General features: G+C 49.3%; 1 protein-coding gene across 15 annotated transcripts in view; it reads left to right on the top strand.

The window, feature by feature from the left end:
- Positions 1-22,130, top strand: part of UBR5 (ubiquitin protein ligase E3 component n-recognin 5) — a 2,036,132-nt gene that overhangs the window by 748,346 nt on the left and 1,265,656 nt on the right. The gene's annotated exons all lie outside the window — the stretch shown is intronic.

Below are 22,130 nucleotides of genomic sequence, written 5' to 3' on the forward strand. Positions count from 1 at the left end.
ATGTGTGAATGATACATAATTCACTTTGACCAAAGGGAAAACTTTTTTTCTAACTTTAGCCTCTGCCAAACCCCTGGGGACTGTGGACTCTGTGCACACTGTACCTATTTGGGAACAGTATATACAGTGCCACTTTCTTACACCGGCCTAGAGGGTGTTTGGGTTCTCCAGTCTGCTGGGTGGGTGAGGGCATTTTTGGAGTCGGGGGGGGGGGGGGGGGGGTGAAGCCATTTGAAGGTCTTGTGGAGGATGCGGACGATGTTGAAGCACGTGGAGGAGACGGTGTTGATCTGTCGGGTCATGGTGAGGGTGGAGTTAAATATGATGCTGAGTTTGCGGGCATGATCATTGGGTGTGGGACTCTCTGTTGGGATTCCCGAGAGGCGGACTCGACGGGTGATGACTGCGATTTTGATGTACATGTACTTCTGATAGGTACTGGCGACATGCTTGGGTGGGTGGGTAGGGAGGAGGGGCTCGTTGGGGGGGATGTTGGGGGATCGGGTGGGGGGTATTTTGGCTATCTCGCACACTCATGGTGGATTACTCCTGTGGATGCACTACCTAGTAGAACGGACATTATTGGGGTGAATGCTGTACAGATGTAGCTTATGTGCTGGGATGGTTATTGCAAGATGTCCTGATTTGGCTGGGGGGCGGACTATGGGGGACAGGGATTGATTGCATTTTGTTCAATGAACTAATAAAATTTGTTTAAAAAAAAAAAAAATGATCCATGGGTGTGGGGGGTTGGAGAGTGCGGTGGGCCACCAGGTGTTGTCCCATGCGGAGGGGGTGAATCAGAGGACGAGGATTTCTGTTTTCTCCGAGTTGATTTTCAGGCAGCTGCTGCTTATACAGGAAGCGAAGACTTTCATTTCTTCCTTTCTTCTGGTGGTCGGTTCCTTGGTGAGGGAGTGGAGGAGTTGGGTGTCATCGGCGTAGGATACTATGCGGGGTCCATGCTTTCTGACGATGGCGGGCATGTAGATGTTGAAGAGTGTGGGGCTGAGCAATGATCCTTGGGGTACTCGCAGCTGATCTCTGTGGTTTCTGAGAGGTAGGGTGGGAGTCTGAGTCTTTGGGTTTGGCCAGTGAGGAATGAGCGGATCAAGTCTAGGGCAGTTCCCTGAATGCTGGCTTCATGGAGTCTGGCGGTGAGAGTGCGGTGGGAGACGGTTTGGAAGGCTGCAGAAAGGTCTAGTAGGATGAGGGTGTCTGTGTGGCCCTGGTCGAGGAGAGTGCGGATGGCATCTGTTGTGGCTAGGAGGGCGGTCTCGGTGCTGTGGTTGCTGCGGAATCTGGATTGGGAGGAGTCGAGGATCCAGTTAGCTTCTGTGAAGCTCGTGAGCTGGATGTTGACTATCTTCTCAGTGACTCTGGCTGCGAAGGGGAGGAGAGCGATGGGTCTGTAGTTCTTAAGGCCCGTTGGGTCTGTGGAGGGCTTCTTGAGGCGGGGCTTGACTTCGGCTCATTTCTAGTTGTCAGGGAAGGTGCCTGTTTCGAAGGTGGAGTTGATGGTGCGTTATAGTTTGTAGTGTCTTCTTTTGGTGACTGGTCTAGGTAATGATGGTAGGTTGGCTGGCGTTGCTGGAGATAGGTGTGGTGTCAGTGCCTTGTTTCTGTTCATTGAAGTTGTTGTAGAGGGACTTGATCTTGTGATGGAAGTAGGAGACGAGTTTGTTGCAGAGGTCCTTGGTGGCAGAGGGGGGCGTCTGAGGCTTCGCTGGGTGTTTTTGGTGAATTCTTATATGATGCTGAAGAGTTCCTTCGAGTTGCGGGAGTTGGTGAGGATTCTGTGCTGGTTGAAGTTCCTCTTTGTGGATCTTATGCGTTGGTGGTGTTTTGTAGGTGGTGCGTGCTGTTTCTCCATGCTTTCTCGAGTTGTCTGCATTTGCGTCTGGATTCTCTGAGGTCAGTGGTAAATCAGGTCTCTTTTGTGGGGCCTTGTCAGTCGGAGTTCCGGAGTGGGGTAAGCGTGTCGGCGCAATCGGTGATCCATCTGTGGAATTTGTTGGCTGCAGAGTTGGCATCGATCGTGGCGGGTGTGGAAGCGCGGTTGAGGTGGTCTCCGGTGACCTTGCTCAAGTTCCTGCGAGGGGGATGAGTTGTAGGTATGTGTGCGGTGGGTTTGGAGGTGGAGAAATATACGCAGTTGTGGTCCGTCCAGAGGGATTGCGTGGTTTTGCTGAAGCGGAGGGTGTCCTGCCTTTTGGGCGGGGTGGTGACAAGCTGTTTCAGTCAGATGTTGGGGAGGTTGTCCAGGAGGGCGGTGGATTTGGGGTCGCTGTGGTTATCGAGGTGGAAGTTCAGGTCTCTGAGCAGTACATAGTCCATGTAGGCGATGGCGCGGGGCGCGATGATCTGAGATGGTTGCGGTGAACATGGTGCTCGGTCCGGGAGGTCTGTAGGCGAGGGTGGTACCGTGTAGGGTCGTTCTGGGGTTTGTTCTGGATCTGGAAGTGGGGGTGGGGGTGTTTAATGGGGGACGAGGAGTCGTTCGTGCAGGCTGTAGTGAATCGCAGGGCGCTTTTGTGTACGATGGCAAGTCCTCCAGGGTTCTTGAGGCGGTCCTTCTTCTGGATCTTGAATCCTTCGGGGATGGCGGTTGCGATGTTGGGGGCAGAGGTGCCGTTGGTCCAGGTTTCTGTGAGGAAAGCTCGTCAGGTGCCAGGGTACCGAGGAGGTCCCAGATTTCTACTACGTGTGTGTGTGCAAGGAGCGTACGTTGAGGAGGTTGCAGCTCAGGGGTTTGTGTGTGATGGTTTCCGGTGGGTGGGCAATAGTCGTGGGGGTCCAGAGGGGGGTGAAAGTGCGGCGGCAGTGTCGGCAGGAGGACTGGCCATTGGTGGTGGTGGTGCCGGCAGCTGGCAGTTGTTGTTTCTTTCGGGGTTGGGTGCGTGGAGGGCAGCTGCGACATAGTGGTGGCAGGTAAGAGGACCGGGGTCCCTGCCGCTGGACGCGGCAGATGGGGTTACCTTTGGCGCACCAGTGGCACGGCCGCTCAGTGGCTGCCATTAAGTAGGGGTCAGGTGTGGGCGCAGCTGGAAGACTGGAGCGGGAATCGGCAGAGGGGGAGGAGGCATCGGTGCAGCACCAGCGGGAAGGGGAGCAAAAGAGGCAACAGGAGAAAAACAGAGGAAAACCGGCACAAAGAAAAATGGGCACAGAAAAGGCACAATACCTACAGAAAAGGCACGAAGAGACAAACAGGCACAAAACTGCACAAACAAGGCAGACAGATAAAGGCAGAAAACTTAGTGAAGGCTGGAAGAGCGGACCATCAGAAGAGCAAGGCTCTCCCACTGGACCACCAGGGATGATGCTTAGGCAGGAGCCTGCGGGTGGAAAAGGGCCTCGAACACCTATCTGCAAGCAGAGTGTGTAGGAAGCTGTAAGAAACTGGCTCTATATATACTGCACTAAAGTGAGGTACAGTGTGTATAGAGTCCAAAGGTCTCCAGAGGTTTGGCAGAGGTTAAAGTTGGAAAGAACCTTACTCTCCAAGTGGTAGCTTGGTCGAGCAGTAAGGCAGTATCAGAGGAGGGTTTTAAGCATTTGATGTACACACTCAGTCAGCAAATGAATTCACACACTCAATAACTGAACTCTAGGCCAATTGTTTTTGTATAAAAAATATATTGTTTTATTTCTAGAACCAAGCAAGCCTGGTACAGGTACGCATTTTTTCGCTCGGGTCGGGTTTGGCGGGTGCAGAGTGGGCTGGATACGCGGGTCCTGGCTGGCACCAGAAGCTGCAGTTCAAACACGTCCGGTGTTCAAGGGCGAAACAGCTTGGAAAGTGAAGGCAGGCAGGTCCTCCGGGGTTTTTGAGGTTGCTGTCTGCTGGACACTCAGGGGTTTTGCAGGAGCAGGTTCGAGGGGGAGACATGCCTGTAGGACTGGGGCCAAGTCAGTGGGCGTCGTCCTCTTGTTAGCTCTGCATGGCTTCTCGTCCTTCTCTTCTTTTTCTTGTGGTTGCTGGATCTGAGGAAGGAAGGTTCAGGGTGCCCCCAAATACTAAATTTAGGGGCATTACAGGTAGGTAAAGGGCAGGGACCAATGTGTCCCTTCCCTGGGGTGGGTACACCCCCTATTCTGCCACTCTCCAGTGGGAGGGGGGCAAGAGCCTGTCCCTGGTTGGCTGGGTTCCCCCATCCTCAAGATGTCAGGGACTCGAGGTTGTGCTTCACCTCGCCTCCTTCGCCTCCCCCACCTTAGGGGTGGAGTTGGCAGAGTTGGGCACACCTCTCTTCCTCACTTGTTTTTCCCACCGGTTCTCCCGCTCTAGTGGGGGGTAGAACCAGAAGGGACCAGTTGTTGTAAGCAGTAAATGGTCTGGAGAAGCTCACAAAGGCGGCATGCCTTTGACGTTTCTCCTTCATGATCCCTGCCCATCCTGAGGGAGGAGGCTTGGCACCTCGTCCCAGGATGTGCATTGTTTCAGGCCCCCGAGAGCAGCAAGCTCTCGACTCAGATGTCCAGAAACATGTCTGGTGGTGGCAGCCTGCGCAGCCACTCAGTCAGGTCACTGGGAATTGGTAGAGTTTCAGGGGGCATCTCTAAGATGCCCTCTGTCGTGCATTTTATATTAAATCCCACACTGGCATCAGTGTGGGTTTAATGTGATGAGAAGTTTGATACCAAATGTAGGAGAGTAGGGTCTGCTTTCTATGTTCACCCCCACTGTTTGCTTTTGCTTTACTGGTTTTCGACTTAGATGTGGCTGTGGGCCTGCTAATCAGACCCACAGCCCTGCTGTTCTCTCTCTAAATTAATACTATGTACTTTAAGTGCATAACCCATTTGGATAGGATCACCTTATTGGCCCCTGTACAGTGTACCTTAGGTACCGAGGGCATAGGTGTATCCTAGGCCTACCAGGGGCTGCAGCATGTATTATACCACCCCTGGCCTGGCCTTCCATTATGACACAACTGGCTGATCACTCAGCTGGGGCAAGGTCGTGTAATCACCCCTTGCTTAGGTGTAGTATTCCTATACCTATCTTATATATAGACACATGTGTATCTATCAGCCACTCCTATGGCAGGCCTTAACAATCCTGGAGGCAGAGTGCTTGGTAACATGTGAGATGGCGCTCTAGCATGAGCTGAACCTGTCTGCAGCTTTCAGAACCAAGTCCTTATAGCTGTTCTATGATAGCCTACCATATACTCTTAAAGTGCCTTATAATCTTAAACGGTTATGGTAACTATGGTTTGGCTTTATCAAAACATGTCGTGTAAGGTGTCTAACACTGTGGAATAATACCCCCATCCCATTTCTGGGGATGAGGATATTATCCCTCCCTTCTAGAGGGAGAAGACATGTTGAAACCTACTTACCCGGTTAAAGTTAACCAGAGCCCCAGCATCACAAAATGGATGCTGCTGCCACGACAAAAGTCTGACCTCCTGCTGCTGGGAGTGATCCCGGCACGGGAGGCTTGGACAATAGGTTTCCTGCCTTGGGAGGTGCGAGCACCACCCCAGACAGGCCTTAGTGTATTGGGGCAGGGAGGGATGAAAGAAACGAGACACTGCCTGGGGCACACAAGGTGTCCCATGCATAGTCCAGTTCAAACCAGTGCTGGGGCACTCCAGCCCCAGTCCTGTTCGAAACTGGACAAAGGGAAGGGGGGTGTAACCACCCCCCTCCCAGGTCCCACCCATAAGGCGTGACCTAGCAGGCAACCCAGCCCCCCAGATTAGTATAAGTGTGGTTGCTGGGCCCCAGGAGATTAGATTATCCTGAACCAGCAACTTGAACAGAAACTCTGGACCTTCGACATGCGACGAAAGAAGAAGACTGAAGAATCTCCCTTGTGGCCAAGGAGTGGCTACCCTGTGCAAACAGGCACCATCAAGAGACTTACCCTTTGCTTTGCTGAAGTTCTACGAGGGACCGACTGCAGAGCCCGACCAGAGCCTTGACTTCCAGACTTCTCCGACCCTGATCCACATCCACAGCCGAGCTGAGATCCGTGGAGGCGACGAGAGACGTGGGACCGGCTACCTGGGAAAAGTGGCGAGTATCTTCCAGCTCAGCTTCTGAGGTACCCTCGAAGTTGTGCACCGGGGATTGAGAAGCCCCAACCCCAAGCACCATCTGCACCGAAGATCAGCCCCCCACACTCCACGAGTCCTGCGTGGGGCCCTTCTGCATTTTCCTGCTTGCCGCGTCTGTCCAGTTGCTTGCCCGTTGGCTAGCGGCCTTTGCGACGACACACCTTTGAATCTTCACTGCTGGTTTGGCTCCTCCAGACTGGCTCCCGCTCCTCTGCAAAAGAGAAGCACCCCAGACCTTCCTGGTCTGCACCAGAAGCGAGTTCTCCATTCTTCGTGGGTTCCGCTTGCCAAGGCTTGGTGAGTCTTAGTTCGACTTCGCCGCCGACAGCAAGAGCCTTCGTGGGACAGCTCGCCTCCTGGTCCTGGTCGTCCTCGACGTCTCCTGGTACCCGTGGCTGCTGCGACAAGCTTCACCTCTTCGCCTGCAATCTTCACAACATCGCCTGGTTCTTTCCTGGTTCCACGTGGTCACTGGCTAGTGACCCAGACTTTGTCCCCTCTGCTTGCAGGTTCCCTTCCCTCTTGATCCCGGCCTTGGGGTCCACCGGACACTCTGCACTGACTGCCTGTCATCAACTTTCCTTCAGGCATCCATAGAAGTCCACGACGAAACCCGACGCAAGTTCACACCTATGCACCCGCAGCCCGTGGGCTAGGTAACTTGGGTACTTCGGTGCTCACAAGGGTAGTGACTATCCTAGGGTCTAGTTTCCGAGTCTCGACTTTCTAGCTACTCCAGAAGTGTCCTAAAACTGCTTATTTCAGAACTATACTATTTCCATCGATTTTACGCATTACGCGTGAGTGTTTTCACTTTGCACCTGAATCCCGTGGGCCTCCCACTTCCTAACTGTTGGTAGTGTAGTGTAGCCCCAGCGATTCCCTAGGCCTATTCTATTTCCGTGACAGTGGTCCTTATACCACTTCTTTAGTATATGGTTTGCGTGGCCCCTAGGGCCTAACTGTATTACTTACCTGTGTGACTTAATGTATGCTTGAATAAGACTGTGTTGTACTTACCTCGAATCTCATAAAGAGTGCTGAGGGTTTGACTAGAATAAATACACTTTATTTTATATATATATCTGTTGTGGTGTCCTTTCATTTGGTATTCAAGGGATTATATATGGTATCACAGCCTGCTTCACATGCCATTTAGAGTTTAGCCTAAGACTGCTCTTGTCCATGCTACCACTAGGATAGCTGGTCTATAAGGTTGACTTTACAACCAATCACCATAAGGGTTGTTTGGACTGATATAAGGTGTACACTAGAACTAGTGACATCATACATCAGGCCAACTTCTCACACCAAACTTCTCAGTCTTCAGTGTAGCCATCATGGTGCTGGGGAGTTCGTAATGACAAACTCCCAGCACCATATACTCTTAATGGCTACGCTGCACGTACACGTCCCAGGATTGAACTTGGGCACTGTAGGGGTACAGGGCTCCTGCACCCGTACCACTGGCATGGGGCATCCCGCTATAGGGGTGGCTGATGTATGCCAGGGCAGTGGTTTGTGGGCATGGCACACAGGGATGTGTGCCATGTCTAATCTTTGTTTTGTTCTGCAGCAAGACACTCAGTCTGCAAAGGCAGTGTGTGTGTGTCGGGGCACAGGGCCTCTAAGGGTGGCACAATAAATGTTGCAGACCTTAGAGGCCTTCCTTGGTCACAGTGCCCTGGGTACCTGTGGTACCATTTACCAGGGGCTGACCTGTGGCCAGAGGCCAATTGGGTTTAGGCTTCAATGCAGTTTTAGGGAAGGAACATAGACCCTGGGTACCTGATTGGCAGGAGCCCGGGGCACACCCAAAGTACATCAGCAATTCAGCAGAAAGTGGGGGCATACCATGCAAGAAAGAGGGCACTTTCTCACAGAAGCTGGCTCTGTATATACTATACCAAAGTGAGGTATAGTGTGCACTGAGTCCAGTGGATCCCCAAAGGTAGGCAGAGGTAAAGTTAGATAGAACCCTACTCTATTTTTGGTAGTGTGGGCGAGCAGTGAGGCAGTATCAGAGGACAGTGTTAAGCATGTGTTGTACACACTCAATCAGCAAATGATGTCATACACTCAGACTGAAATACGACCAATTTGATTTGCATAAAAAATATTATTTAGGTATATTTATTTTCTAGAACCAAGCAAGCCTGGTACAGGCAAGTGAAATTGGTACTTTTCAAGGCAAATGACTTCTCACACTCAGACTGAACTTCAGACCAACTGTTTTTGTATAAAAATATTCTTTTAGTTAGTTTAATTTCTAAAAGCATGCAAGGTAAGTTGATAAATACTTTGCAGTAAATATACAGTTTGAAATGCAATTGTAAATGTACTTTGAAATGGTTTGAATTACTGGTAATGCAATACTGTGAAATGCTGTACATATACTTTGTATCGACTGTGCAATGAAAATTACAGGTAAGTTACTTTTGAAATCCCTTTTAGATTACTTTTTCTGCTCCGTGTGATATGCCTAGATATCAGACTGTGACATTTCCTAGAGAAAAAGTAAGTAATATCATTTTTTCACAATTGTTATTTTTCAGGTTTCCATACAAATCAACCCCACACGTAAAAGATTTTTCTGAGAATAACAGTCAATAGGTTCCTATGGAGAGAAATGAAGTTAACGGTTACCAGGTAAGTAATCGACCTTTGGAGTTGAGCTTCTGGGGTTAGAACAAGGGTTCCACCAGAGTCAAGGATGCACTCTTGTTAGACCGTCAGTGGCACTAGGGCGGCCGGGTGCAGAGTGCTGAGGCCCAATGTTATCCAATGAGAGATAGGGGGCCTCTGGTTGGTGGCTGCTGGCGAGCAGGCCACAAGGTTGTGGGTGCCAGGCTCCTGGTGTTAGGCTCAGGGCAAAGGGGACTCCGGTTTAGCACACAAACTGCACCCGCAGCGGCGGCTGGGTGCAGGGTGCTATTTTGGCGTCGGGTGCCCTGTTTTCAATGGGGATTTTTGGTTTTGGTTTTGGTTTTTAGCTGCAGGCTCAGTCCAGGAAGACTTTCGGGAGGAACCAATAGCTGGGCAGGTAAGTTGGAGGGCTCAGGGATGCAGGTGCACCTCGTGTTCCTTTCTCCAGGGCGAAGGGTGGCTGGATGAAAGGGTGTCTATTGATGTTGGATTTCACCTTACTGGGCCTCTCACAGTTGGGGGGAGGGGGGGGTCTCCGTGCAGAGGCTGCAGGTGACGTCAGGGAGTCCTGGAGAGGTCAACCCACGGTGGACACGGACTGGAGCGCTGGGGGACCTTGCTGAGATTGGTGGGCCACTTGAACTCGGACTATAGGAGACGGTGCAGTGGTGGTTCTCGGTGTCTGGTTTCGTTTTCCTCAGCAGGCTCGAAGTCTTTCTTTGGTGTTTCTTTTGAACAGAGCTGCTGTTCATAGGAGATCTGGTCTTTGTTGAAGGCAGTCAGTCCTCCCCGGGGTTCTGGAGGTCGCTGGCTGCAGGACAAGACACTTTTTGGCACAGGATCTCCGGAAACTGCAGACGGGCCGGTAGGGCTGGGGCCAAGTCAGTTGTTCTCTGCAGTCTCCCCCGCTGGGCGTCGTCTTTCATCCTTTTTTTTTTTTCTTAGGTTGCGGGAGTCAACTTGCTTGGTTCAGGACTTTCCCCTAAATACTGTATTTAGGGGGCGTTTTAGGGGTTTTGAGGTCAGTAGCCAATGGGCTACTGATCTTAGGTTGACTACACCCTTGGTGTGCTCACCCCACGTGGGGGCGTGAGCACAATCCCTAATCCTGATTGGGGAGTGCCTGCCATCTGCAAGATGGCAGGCACTGAAGAGAGGGCTTCACCTCGCCTCCTCCACCTGAGGGGTCAGAGGTGGGCAATCCTTCTGGGCTGGCTAGTTTTTCCCGCCTGTCTTACCGCTCAAAAGGAGGGGAGACAGGAAGGGGGCCTGCTCCTGCTAGCAGGAGAGGCTGGGGGTCGCATTTCAAAGGCTGACAGTCCTTTGAAGCTCCCCTGCCACAGATGGCTCTTCCCGGCCTAGCAGAAGTGTGAGCACCTCTGCCCAGGAAAGGCTTTGTTTCTGGGCTCTGGGAGCGAAGGCTCCCACCCTAGGGGTCCAGAAACATGTCTTGTGGGGGCAGGCTGGTGTGTTCCAGTCCGGTAACCCTCCAGAGGCTAGTCGTTTTTCAGGGTGCATCTCGAAGATACCCTTTTTGTGCATTTTTCATTAAATCCCACACTGGCATCAGTGTGGGTTTAATATGCTAAGAAGTTTGATACCAAACTTCTCAGTTTTCAGTGTGGAGTTCGTAATGATAAACTCGCAGCACCATATACTCTTAATGGCAGCACTGCACTTACAATGTCTAAGAATAGACTTGGACACTGTAGGGGTACAGGGCTCATGCACCTGTACCCTCACCACTGGTATAGGGCACCCAGCTAGAGGGGTGACTGATCTATGCCAGGGCTGTGGGCATGGCACACAGGGATGTGTGCCATGTCTTCACTTAACTTTGTTCTGAATCAAAACTTGCAGAGTGTGTGTGTGTGGGTGTACAGGGCCTCTAAGGGTGGCACAAGAAGTGCTGCAGCCCTTAGAGGTCTTCCCTGGTCACAGTGCCCTGGGTACCTGTGGTACCATTTACCTGGGGCTGACTTGTGGCCAGAGATTCCAATTGGGTTAGGTTTGGGGAAGAACACAGGCCCTGGGAACCTGATTGGCAGGGAACCAGGGCACATCAAGTCAAGGTGCATCAGCAGTCTGGGAAAAAGTGGGAGGGTTACTGCAACAGAAAGCCACTTTCCTACAGAGAAGTGCCGGGGTCAGCGCAGCAACGACGGAGCTGCACAAGGGTAGAGCAGTATCTCTGACCAGGATGTCCGAGGTCTTGCTCAACCTTTCGCGCAGCGGCTGCAATTAAGTGGGGGTCGTGGCGCAGCTGGGAGGCCGGCGCGCAACCGGCAGGCAGGGGAGGGGCCGCGCCGTCAGCAGCGACGGGAAGCAACAGGAGAAAAACAGAGGAAAAAGGCACAAAGACAGATAGGCACAGAAGAGGCACAAGGAGACCAAAAGGCACAGAAAAGGCACAAGGAGACACGGCACAAAAAGGCACACATCTGCACAAACGAGGCAGGAAATCTACCGAAGGCTGGCTGAGCGGAAGCAGAAGAGCAAGGCTCTCTCACTGGACCACCAAGGATGAGGCGCAGGCAGGTGGAGGAGGGCCTTGAAAACCTATCTGCAAGCAGATAGGTGTGTGGTCAGCGGCACGACGGAGCTGCGCAAGGGGAGAGCAGCATCTCTGACCAGGATATAAAAATCAGATCTTATGCAAATAGCCTGAGGCAACTTAATCAACATCCCTATACACAAGGACACCCTTACAATTCACAGAGAGGTTTTTCACCCAAATTCAAAGGAAATGCAGGTCAGTTGTGCTCCTGAAATAGCTGAACCCACTCACTTGAACCTCCATGAAAAACTTTAAATATAAAGGAGGCTCCTAAACCTTCTATAAAGTGATTACCTCTACAGTGTGACAGATGTATTGGGTTGTGCACGCTCAGCCTCTACCAACAAAGTATAACAGACAAATCTGTAATGGTAACATAGCATAGTCATTTAATTGACTGCATGACTACTTATGCCTCTTAAGAGTACACTTGGTGGTTATTACGGCTTACATTAGGGGAATAAACAAAAAGTAGGCTGTAGCAGCATTGACGTCTTCTAAATTACCACAAGATGCTTCTATCTTGCCATTTAGTGGTTGGAGTCATGATTTTTTTTCTCTCTGCAGTGTTAAACATCTTTAAGCATATTGCGTATCTTTGGACTAAGCCTTCAGCAATGTTTGAAACTAAAGAAAGGATAGGAAATAAGTAAACATTCCCAAGAAACACTGTACTGTATAGAATAAGCAATTTTTTATTTTCTTGATTTATAGATATATTTCAGATACACTTACAAAAACCTTTAAGTGCATTCCAAAGCAGTATAAAGCAGCATGCTTAGTGTGTAACAGAACATTGCGGTACGCATTGGAACGTTAGACAAGCTGATATTTTCTGAATTTTTTTAATGCATTTTTGAAAGTTTAGTTCTCGTGCATGGAGCAGTTCCCCCATGTTCCAAATTCTATAATATAGTGAAGAGCAAATTCTTACCTTTCTTTCATGATTTTTCAGATTAAGCATCAGCTCCCCTCATAGCCTTCCCCAAATACCTCGAAAGAGAGAATTTAAAAAGGCAGGCAAGGTGTGCTTGCATTGTTGCATGAGGAATAATGTGAGCAGCGCCAAACAAGCTTCTTTGCTCAAGATTATCCCTTTATGTTAACTTCCTTCGTACTGCCTATGTCCTTGATGTTTCTGGTGGTCTTCCTTTCTTGCATCTATCTGCTGCTCTATTTTCTCTGCAGTCCGCAAGGCACCTCTGATTTCCATGCCGGAAAAAATTATCTGAGAACACACACACACACCCACACTCGCCACCGTATGGGCATCTAGAAGTCAAGCTGCAAACCTATTGTTACAGGTAAGTTACTCGTTTTTCTCTTTCACAGTAATCAAGAGTCAGAGAGGGGACGAAGATTATACCCTTTACATGCTGTTCCACCACCACAGTGGAAACCACATCTAGGTTTAACAGGACTCACAAAACCACTATTTGAGCCTTTAAACTTTGTTAAAGTACTTCAGTTCTGAAGACAGGATTTCTATTTTTTGTTACTCTTATAAGAAGAGTAATCAACTTGCAAGAACTGAGTGCAGGAAACGTATTTATTTTTAAGGATTAGATTATTATGGGGACGCATCTTAGATTCCTACCTAGGGTAGTAAGAAACTGTATTAAAAATTCTAAGAAATTCTTTAAAGCTTGCAGAATAGTCTTTGGGTACAGTGGTCACTAAAGGTATCATTGCCAAACGGTTACTACAAGGTATTAAATACTGTGAGAAATTAGCAACTTTTGCTAAACAGACATGCGTACTTCAGCTCACTCCCTGCGTCATTGCTTTAGATGACAGGCTACGTCTCAGTCAGCACTCTAGTTGTGAAGCCATCCGAGCGTGGTGCGGTGGAGCGCTGGCAGTGGAGCAGAACAGCTTGGGCACAGTTCATTGAAGTTGAACGCAGGCGGTAAGCGGCAGCAGTGGGGCCCAGCGAACTACGGCCCAGAGAAACCACCGGACCCAGGAGACAGCGGGTCTTACAGCCAGCAGAGGACACACCCCCTGACACCGGGGCTTCATTTAAACTTCTCGCACCTCCTGCTTCGCGGGAGACGCAGCGGCAGCAGTGGGGCCCAGCGAACTACGGCCCAGAGAAACCACCGGACCCAGGAGACAGCGGGTCTTACAGCCAGCAGAGGACACGCCCCCTGACACTGGGGCTTCATTTAAACTTACCGCGCCTCCCGCAACGTGGGACGCGCGCGGGCGGGCGCCGGGCTAAGCCCGGGCAAAGGGCGGGCCGTCAGTGGCCATCCGGGGCAGGAGGAGGCAGGGCTGGGCAACCCCTCTTACGCCTGCGACCCGCTGCAGACGCGGCACCTTCTAACATCTACGCTGACTCCATCATAAGGTACTGTGTTGCTACTGTGGGGTCCTCTGCTATATTTGTATTCGGAACCTGTACAGTAGCTAGCCATCCACCGTGTGGTTGAGTGAGGGCCACGATGGGCAAAAGGAAAATGTTGGATGTAAATGGGGGTGCTGCTAGTCTAACTGGCAGCATGGCTAAAAGGAACAAGGGCAGAAAGCTTAGTAAAAAACCTATGCCCGCTACCACGTTAGATCGCATTGATTCCTTAGTCGACGATTGCACCTCCATTCTGGATTCAGACATAACTGCCACGCCCCCACTCCCTCTAACAAATCGCCCAGGCTCCATCACCATTCCCCAAATGTTTTGTAAAAAAACTGCTCCAAACCTAATAACAGCACGTGACGCTTTGCAGAGCAACAGTGCCAATTCCACGCTAACTACTGAAGAAGTAAGCCCTTGTGCTCCTGCTGTTAATTTGGTCCCCCTTGACCCCATTGTCATTGTTTGTACAAATCGCTTTGAGCCACTAGCTGATATTGATAATGACTATGTTGAGACTATTGATAGTATTGTTAGTCCCGATGCACCTGTATCACCTAACCCATGTATAATTCAGGGTACTGGACCCGGGACTGCACCAGAAGGGGATAGGCTGTACGAAGATCTACTAGGAGGAGCTCCCCCAGACGCAGGACTAATTATGGAAACCATCAAGGCCTTGAAGCTAGAAATTAGCGACTTAAAAGCACTAGTAATGGAATTACTGTTGACAGCCAAAAAACCTCCCATGCAATTATCGCAACCACCAACCATTTTATCTGCTACTGCATGTCACTCAAATCTACTAATACCTCTCGCATTAAACACTGACTCTAGCACACTTACACTGCCTCAACCATTACCACCACTTTCGCAAGTTAGATTAAACCCTTTACCATCTACCAGAGCCGAGATTAATCCTCCTAATACCAATATGAAGTCCCGTCCAATTTTGAATTCCCATGCCACGACTAGTCAGCCTTATCCCTTCCAAAAAACTCCAGCCCATGCCTTGTTTTCTCCACCTTCCAGAGGGCAAAGACCTAGGGCCACCACACAGCCTACTGTTTACATGGTGGGTGTTCCTATGACTCGTGGGTATGAGAGCGAAGAATCCCTAAAAAATAAGGTTATCCATTGGAGCCGCCATGTCAGAGGCTGTCGATCCCTCATAAGAGATGACCTACTAAGGGCCCGTAGATTTAGATCCAACAACATCTCTACGGATACAATCGAGTTGACCCTAGCTAACCATCTCTTAGCTGACGGCCTAATAGCACTTGAGTATAGATCCTCCTCCCCGGACTTGTCTTCCATCCAATTTAGACGCTTCCCTACATCAAGCTATGTCACTGCGGGGAGGAGGAGTGGGCCGTCAAACCATGGACTTGAGGGTGCATCCACCTTGGGACAAATTGATTGACTAACCCCGGCGATAAACACATCACCAAATGTTCCGATTATTAACTGCAGATTGCCTTCTCAAATACCCTCTTCTGTAATTCATAGTGGGGTTAGGGGGGAAGGTGGGATACAACCTGCAGTTTCAACTCTACATACTCTGGACCCTGATACTTCCAAATCTCTAGCTCTAAAAATGAATCTCAAAATTATTTCATGGAACATCGCTGGCCTGAAAGCCAAACGTATATTGCCGGACTGGAATAACTTTATTGCCACTTTCGATATTTGCTTATTGTGAGAAGTTGGCCTGGTATATGATGTTCACTAGTTAAAGTGACCACCTTGTACCATGACAAGCAACCCTTATGGTGTGGTTGTAAGTCACCCTTTTCGGACCAGCTGCCCTAGTGGTAGCGTAGGCTAAGCAGTCTTTGAGGCTAAACTCGTGAAACGTGTTAAGCAGGCTGTTTTACCAAATGTAACCCCCCTTTATACCAATGAAAGGACACCACACAGATATATATTGAAAATATATATGTATTTATTTCTCAAAGTAACCCCTAGTCTCTTTATGAGCACAGGAGCACAAATCGTTAAACAAGAATACGTTAGAATACACAGAAGTTGCACTTTATATGGATAGGCCCTGGTGGCCACTCGAACCATATACTAAAATAGTGGTATAAGTACCACGAACAGAAAAGGGAAAAGGCCTAGGGCCTCTAGAATCGTTGGGCCTACAAGGAGCTAACTTTAGTTAGTGACCAGGAGGTCCACGGGTTGCGTGTGCAGAGCAAATAGTCACACGCGGGCTCCCATAGGTTTTCAATGGGTTACAAGTTACAAAGTTACTGCAAAAAGGATCTTCCGGATGGACTATGAACTCAAGATTGGAAACACAGACACTAGAGATGTTACTCTACACTTGGGCACCGGAGTGCCAGCTTTACCTCACCCACAGGAAGCGGGTGCATAGGTCTCGAAGTGCGTCGGGTTTCTTCTATCTGTTCAAGGGAGCCTGAAGACAAAGATGCTGCAGGCGGTCGGTCCGGAAGAGATGCGGTGGATCCCAGAGTGGATCGAAGTTGTAGAAGACCTGTAAGCAGAGGGGACAGTGTTCAGTCACTAGCCAGTGACCAGCGTGGCACCAGGTGGGTACCAGGCGATGTCGGGTGCAAACAGGAGGAAAGGTGCAGCTTGTCTCTGCAGCCACGTGGTCCCTGAAGGTCGACGACGTCCAGGAGTCGGTTCACGAGCTGTCCCACGCAGGCTCTCGCTGTCGGCAGTGTCGGCGACTTGATCGAAGCAAACAAGCCTTGGCAAAAGCAATTGTTGTGGAAAACGAAATAAGCTGATGGTTCTGACCAGCAAGGTCAGAGGGACTGCTCCTTTGGAGGGGAGCAAGGGCCAGTCTGGAGCAACCAGACCAGTGGTGTAGTTCTTGAAGTTCGTCACCAAGATGGCCACTAGCCAACGGGCCAGCAACCGGTTAGGCGCGTCGAGTGACCAAATGCAGAGGGGCCCCACGCAGATCGTGGAGATGCTGGAGGGCTCACCTTTGGTGCAGATGCTGCTCGGGTGTTGGGCTTCTCGGGACCCAAAGCACAACTTGGAGGGAGCCTCGGTTGTCGCGCTTGCAGCTTGTCGTGGTCTTTTCAAGATGGCTGGCTCCAGGTGTCTCGGTGCCTCCACGGGTTCCTTCTTTTCAGGGACTGTGGATCGGGCGGTGAGAGGTCTGGGGGTCCAGGTCTTGTCAGTCTCTGGGCTCGGACTCCGGCGGGAGGCGGCGGCAAAGCAGACGTTGATTCGCTGGATGGTGCTTGCGTTAGCAAGGTGGTCACTCCCTGACCACAGGGGAGATTGGCTTCAGTCCTCTGTGCGGCAGAGCGTCGAAGTTCCCGTCTTCTTCTTGTAGTTAAGTTCATTCCAGGATGTCTAAAGTCTTAGGACACAGCTCCTACCTTTATTCGGATTCTAGGGGCCGGACTACCTGCTAGGTCCCTCCCTAAGGGTGGGACCAGGAAGGGGAGTGGTTACACCCCCAATCCTTTGTCCAGCTCGCCCCAGGTCCAGGGCTGGTGTGCCCCAGGACCGGTTTGAACTGGCATATGCACCGAGGCTCCTTGTGAGCCTCAGGCATGTCTGGTTTCTTTCAAGCCCTACCTGACCAATACACAAAATCCTGTCTGGGGTGGTGCACGCACCTCCCCTGGCAGGAAACCCTTTGTCCACACCTCCCAAGCTGGAAGGACTCCCAGCAGCAGGAGGGCAGACTTGTGTCTGTGGTGGCAGCATCCATTTTGTGGAGCTGAGGCTATGTCTGATTTTACCCGGGTTTCAGGTACTGTACATGTCGTGTCCCTCTAGAAGGGTGGAATGCTAACCCCGTCGCCAGAATTGGCGAGGGGTTAGTATTCCAATTCGTATGACACCTTACTCGACATGTTTTGATAAAGCCAAACCAAAGATAGCATTTAACCGCGAGGTTCATAATGCCCTTAAGAGTATATGGTATGACGATATCTGGAAACAGTAGAAGGAAGTGGTTCCGACCACTGCAGACAGGCTCAGCTCATGCCAGAGCACCATCTCACATAGAACGAAGCACTCTGTCTTCAGGATTGTTAAGGCCTGCCATAGGAGTGACTTATAGGTTAACATGTGTCCCATTTAAGGTTAGGTATAGGTATACTACACCTAAGTAAGAGGTGGTTACACCAACTTACCCCAGCTGAGTGATCAGCCAGTTGTGTCAAATTTGTTAGGCCAGGCCAGGGGTGGCACAATACATGCTTCAGCCCCTGGTAGGCCTTAGATACACCAATGCCCTGGGTACCTAGTGTACACTGGTACAGGGGCTCACAGGGTGATCCACTTCCAATTGGTTATGCACCTAGGGTGCATAGTGTAAATTTAGTAGAGAGAACAGCATACTGGGGGTCTGATTGGCAGGCCCACAGCCTCAATATGTCAAAAACCAGTGAAGCAAAAAGCAAAAATTTGGGGTGACCATAGGATAGCAGACCCTACTCGCCTACACATATTCCAAGAGACTTGGAGCCTAACACCTTTGTATAAATCTGGTTATACCTGCCACTGTGTTCCTGCAGTATCCACTGGCCGTGGACGTCCTTCTGGAGGCCTCATAATATGGATAAATATTGCCCTTTCTTTTAGAGTTTGTCATGTTCATAGCCCCTCCCCGGATGTGTTGCATATAACCTTGAGCGGGCTGAAAGGGGGACCAACCATTGAGCTCTTTAACATATATGTCAGAGGCACCCAAGGAGGAATTAAATCACCTATTGTTACCACTCTGGAAGAGGAGCTTTCCTCTTGTCCACCCAGTTCACTCATTCTGGTCGCTGGAGACCTGAACTGTACTTACGAACCCCTCGCATCTGATGACATTCTTGAGGTTGAAGAGGAAGACGCCAGGTGGGGGATACCCTCTCTGACTGTTCCTCCAGTGAAGAGATGGACACCGGTGATAATCCAACTGAATGCCTTGGTTTTGGAATTTGGGCTGAGAGCTGCCAATGGTCGACTTCCTTCCGACCTTCATGCAGCACTTACCTTCAATAGAATTTCCAGCCCATCCCGAATCGATTATATTTTAATCGATCGTAGACTCTGGCGTTACACAGTGGACCTGGTCATAGTCCCCACCACCGATAGCGACCACAACCCCCTGTGTTTAACACTAAAGAACCCGTGGCCCCCCGACCATCCAACCTCTGACCCTCGTCTTACATTGTTCACTAAAGATATCATTCCATCGAATTGCAAAAGATATCTTAAATGGCCCAAAATTCCATTTGATGAACAAAAACTTACATCTATAAAAGAAATACTGCTAGTAAAAACCGCAGAACTTAGGCAAGCATGTGAGGAATCCGATGAGAGTACAAGGGCCGTGTCTATACATGCAGCTACAATCGAGTCGATTGGGTCATTCTTTATATCCTTTACTTCCAACAATTCCAATAAACATAAATCGCCTGGTTCCTGGTTCAACTCTGAATGCAGATCTAGCAGGAAAGAGCTTGCAACTGCCATCAAAACCAAGGATTGTTCCTTAGTCAAACATGCCAGGTCTGTTTATAGGAAGGCCGTAACCAAAGCAAAGTGTACCTGGGAGGAATCTCACTGGCTGGCTTTGAAAACGGCTAGTCTAGCCAGGGATGGAACCACTTTTTGGAACCTTTGCAGATATGCGAGAGGCTCTGATCCCAATGCAATTCCTAACCATATTACAAACGAAGAATGGTTTGCTCATTTTTCAAATCTTAACGCAGGCGAGGATACCCGAAGTCCTAGTGTTCCTCCCTCTACTACTACTTCAATAGACCCCATTTTGGCCAATTTTGATCCTTTTACAGAGACAGAAGTCATGACTGCCATCAACAGATTGGTCCCAGCCAAAGCGCCAGGCCCTGATGGTTTGCCTGGCGACTTGTTCCGCTCCGATCCCAAATCTTGGGCTGCGTATTTTACCATCTTACTTAATGCTCTCCTTAAGGTGCTACCCATCCCTGAGTCATGGAAAGGAGCGGAGGTAATACCAATATTTAAGAAGGGCTCCAGGAAGGACCCTGCTAACTACCGCCCAATAAGTCTAATTGACTTTAGTCAGAAGGTGGTTGGCAGGGTTCTGTTGGAGCGTATTCTATCTTGGGCTACTGAGAACAGCGTCTTGTCACACTACCAGGCTGGGTTCAGACCGAACACGAGCACGATTGACCAAGTCTTTAGGCTGCTATTGTTACACTGGAAGGTCGTCTCGATTGGTAGGGGCAGCCTCCATCTAGCCTTCATAGATCTGAAGTCCGCCTTCGACCTGGTCCCTCGTGATCGTCTTTGGTCTGTTCTCCAGGAAATGGGTGTTCCGTCTCCTGTCCTCAACCTTCTGGTCCGGCTTCACGAGGGCAACGTCGCAAGGGTGAGGTGGGGAACTCAGGCCCAGAGAACTAAAAAGATTCTAGTTAAAAGAGGAGTCCGCCAGGGTTGTGTATTGGCGCCCACCCTCTTTTCACTGTTCGTGAACGGAGTGGTGACATTTTTGCTAGATGTTCCAGCTGACGCTCCCACCCTGGCGGGTGAAAAAGTCCCCACTCTCCTCTTTGCGGACGACACCCTGCTGGTCTTTAAGACACCAGCAGGGTTACAGAAGCTCCTAGACAGATTCCATTTGTTTTGTTCACTGAGAGGTTTGGCTATCAATACATCAAAGACTAAGCTTCTTTCCTTCAAATCTCATAAATCACCCAGCGTATCCATTATGTCCGATGGAATCCTCCTAGAACATGTCAAATTATTTGACTATCTAGGAATCAGAATCTCTGACACCTTAAGCTGGAGACCCCATATTAATAAGATGCTGCTTAACTTCAAAAGAGCCACGGGAGTAATCGCAAAAGAACACCGCTCTTCGACGAGCAAGCCAATTACTCCCGCACTAGTGATCTACCAGGCTAAAGCAGTTGGCTCGGCCCTATATGGAGCCGAATTATGGGGTTATGACAATTTTGAAGAAATCACCTTGTCCGAGAACAAATTTCTGAGAGATTTAGTCTCCATGCCAAGGGGTACCCCTCTGAAACCACTTCTTAGTGACTTGGGCAGGCGCTCGATCAAAGACATCGCAAGGCTACGTCCTTTGCTATTTTGGGCCCGCCAATGGCGCACCCCTGAGCTAGCCAAATATACTGAGGGCCTGAGAGAAATCATGAACACTTCAGGCTCCCACAAAATAAACTGGCTCCACAATATTAAAAAATCGCTTAATCAACTCTGACTAAATGATGTCTGGGACCATGGAGCTCCCGTGAGCAAGGTGGATCTTAAAAGAGCATACTGGGCTTGGATTGACAATCAGGATCTCAGTAATCCCAATGCAGGCAGGATAACTGAAGTTTTTTATACTCATAAACAGTCTGTCAGCTTTGAGCCTTATTTTGAGTTTGTACAAAAACCAACGGACAGATCATTGTATCTCCAATTCAGACTCGAGATTCTTCCAACTCGTGAGTTTACCAGTAAATGGAAGCCTCCCTACCAGACCCCCGATACTTGTCTGTTTTGCGTAGAGAAAGTTGAAAGCACAGCGCACATTATGTTTGAATGCCCAGCGTACAGAAACCCAAGAAGAAGATGGTTAGGCCCCGCTTGCAGTCTTCTGGGCATCTCAAATTATCGTGTCGCTCTACGCATTTTACGATCGGACACAAGCTTGGTGCTAGTCTGTGCTGTGGCCAAAGTTTGGGGGTGGTCTTGGACTATTAGAAGTAAACTCATCAGTTCCATTAGATGATCTTGTACAATGTATTTTCTCTGTTTTTTAAACCACATTTTAAACAATTTTAAACATTTTCTATATCGAGCTTACTCAAATAAGCCATTAAGCTACTAGCTCAGAGTATTTTTACAATTATTGTGATTTGTTATAAATATTGCTATTGATGAATTGTTTGTTTTATGTTTGTATGTATATGCTTTTATGATAATTTTTATCGAAATAAAGCTTTCTGACTGACTGACACAAAAAAATCCTGGAGGTTAAACAAAGGGTTAATTGCAATAGAAGGAAGAGAGCAAGTTTATCAGTTATGTATCTCTTTTCAATACATGTGTTACTGGAAGAGTTCCCATTACACTTGCGAAGATATAGAACACTCAAAGAAGCAGGTGTGGGACTGTGGCAAGATGTTTTTTTTACACACCCTCTTCAAACACTTTCTCAGGGAACATAATGCAGATGCCGGGAGAAGAGAATGAATTAGTTCACTAGAAGTGGCAAATGGTGAAAGATATGAGGTAGTGCATTGTGGGACACTAGGAACTAGCATCTGCCATCTATACACTTGATGATTTGGGGGGTGTTCCACCAGTGACTATAGCGGAGATGAAAGCATGCCTCCACTGAACATTCCCTGAATAAAAAAAAATGCAGGTCCGGCCAGTAAAGCAAATCAGGCATGTGCAGCACTTTATTGATAAATTTGGTAATTTGCAGAATCTGACATTTGTACTGTTGTAATTTTTTATAGCATGAAGCAGACATTTGATTTTCACTTAAGTCTAAAATAGATATTTT

This window comes from Triturus cristatus, chromosome 5_1 (genome assembly GCF_964204655.1).
Source record: "Triturus cristatus chromosome 5_1, aTriCri1.1, whole genome shotgun sequence".
Lineage (NCBI taxonomy): Eukaryota > Metazoa > Chordata > Amphibia > Caudata > Salamandridae > Triturus > Triturus cristatus.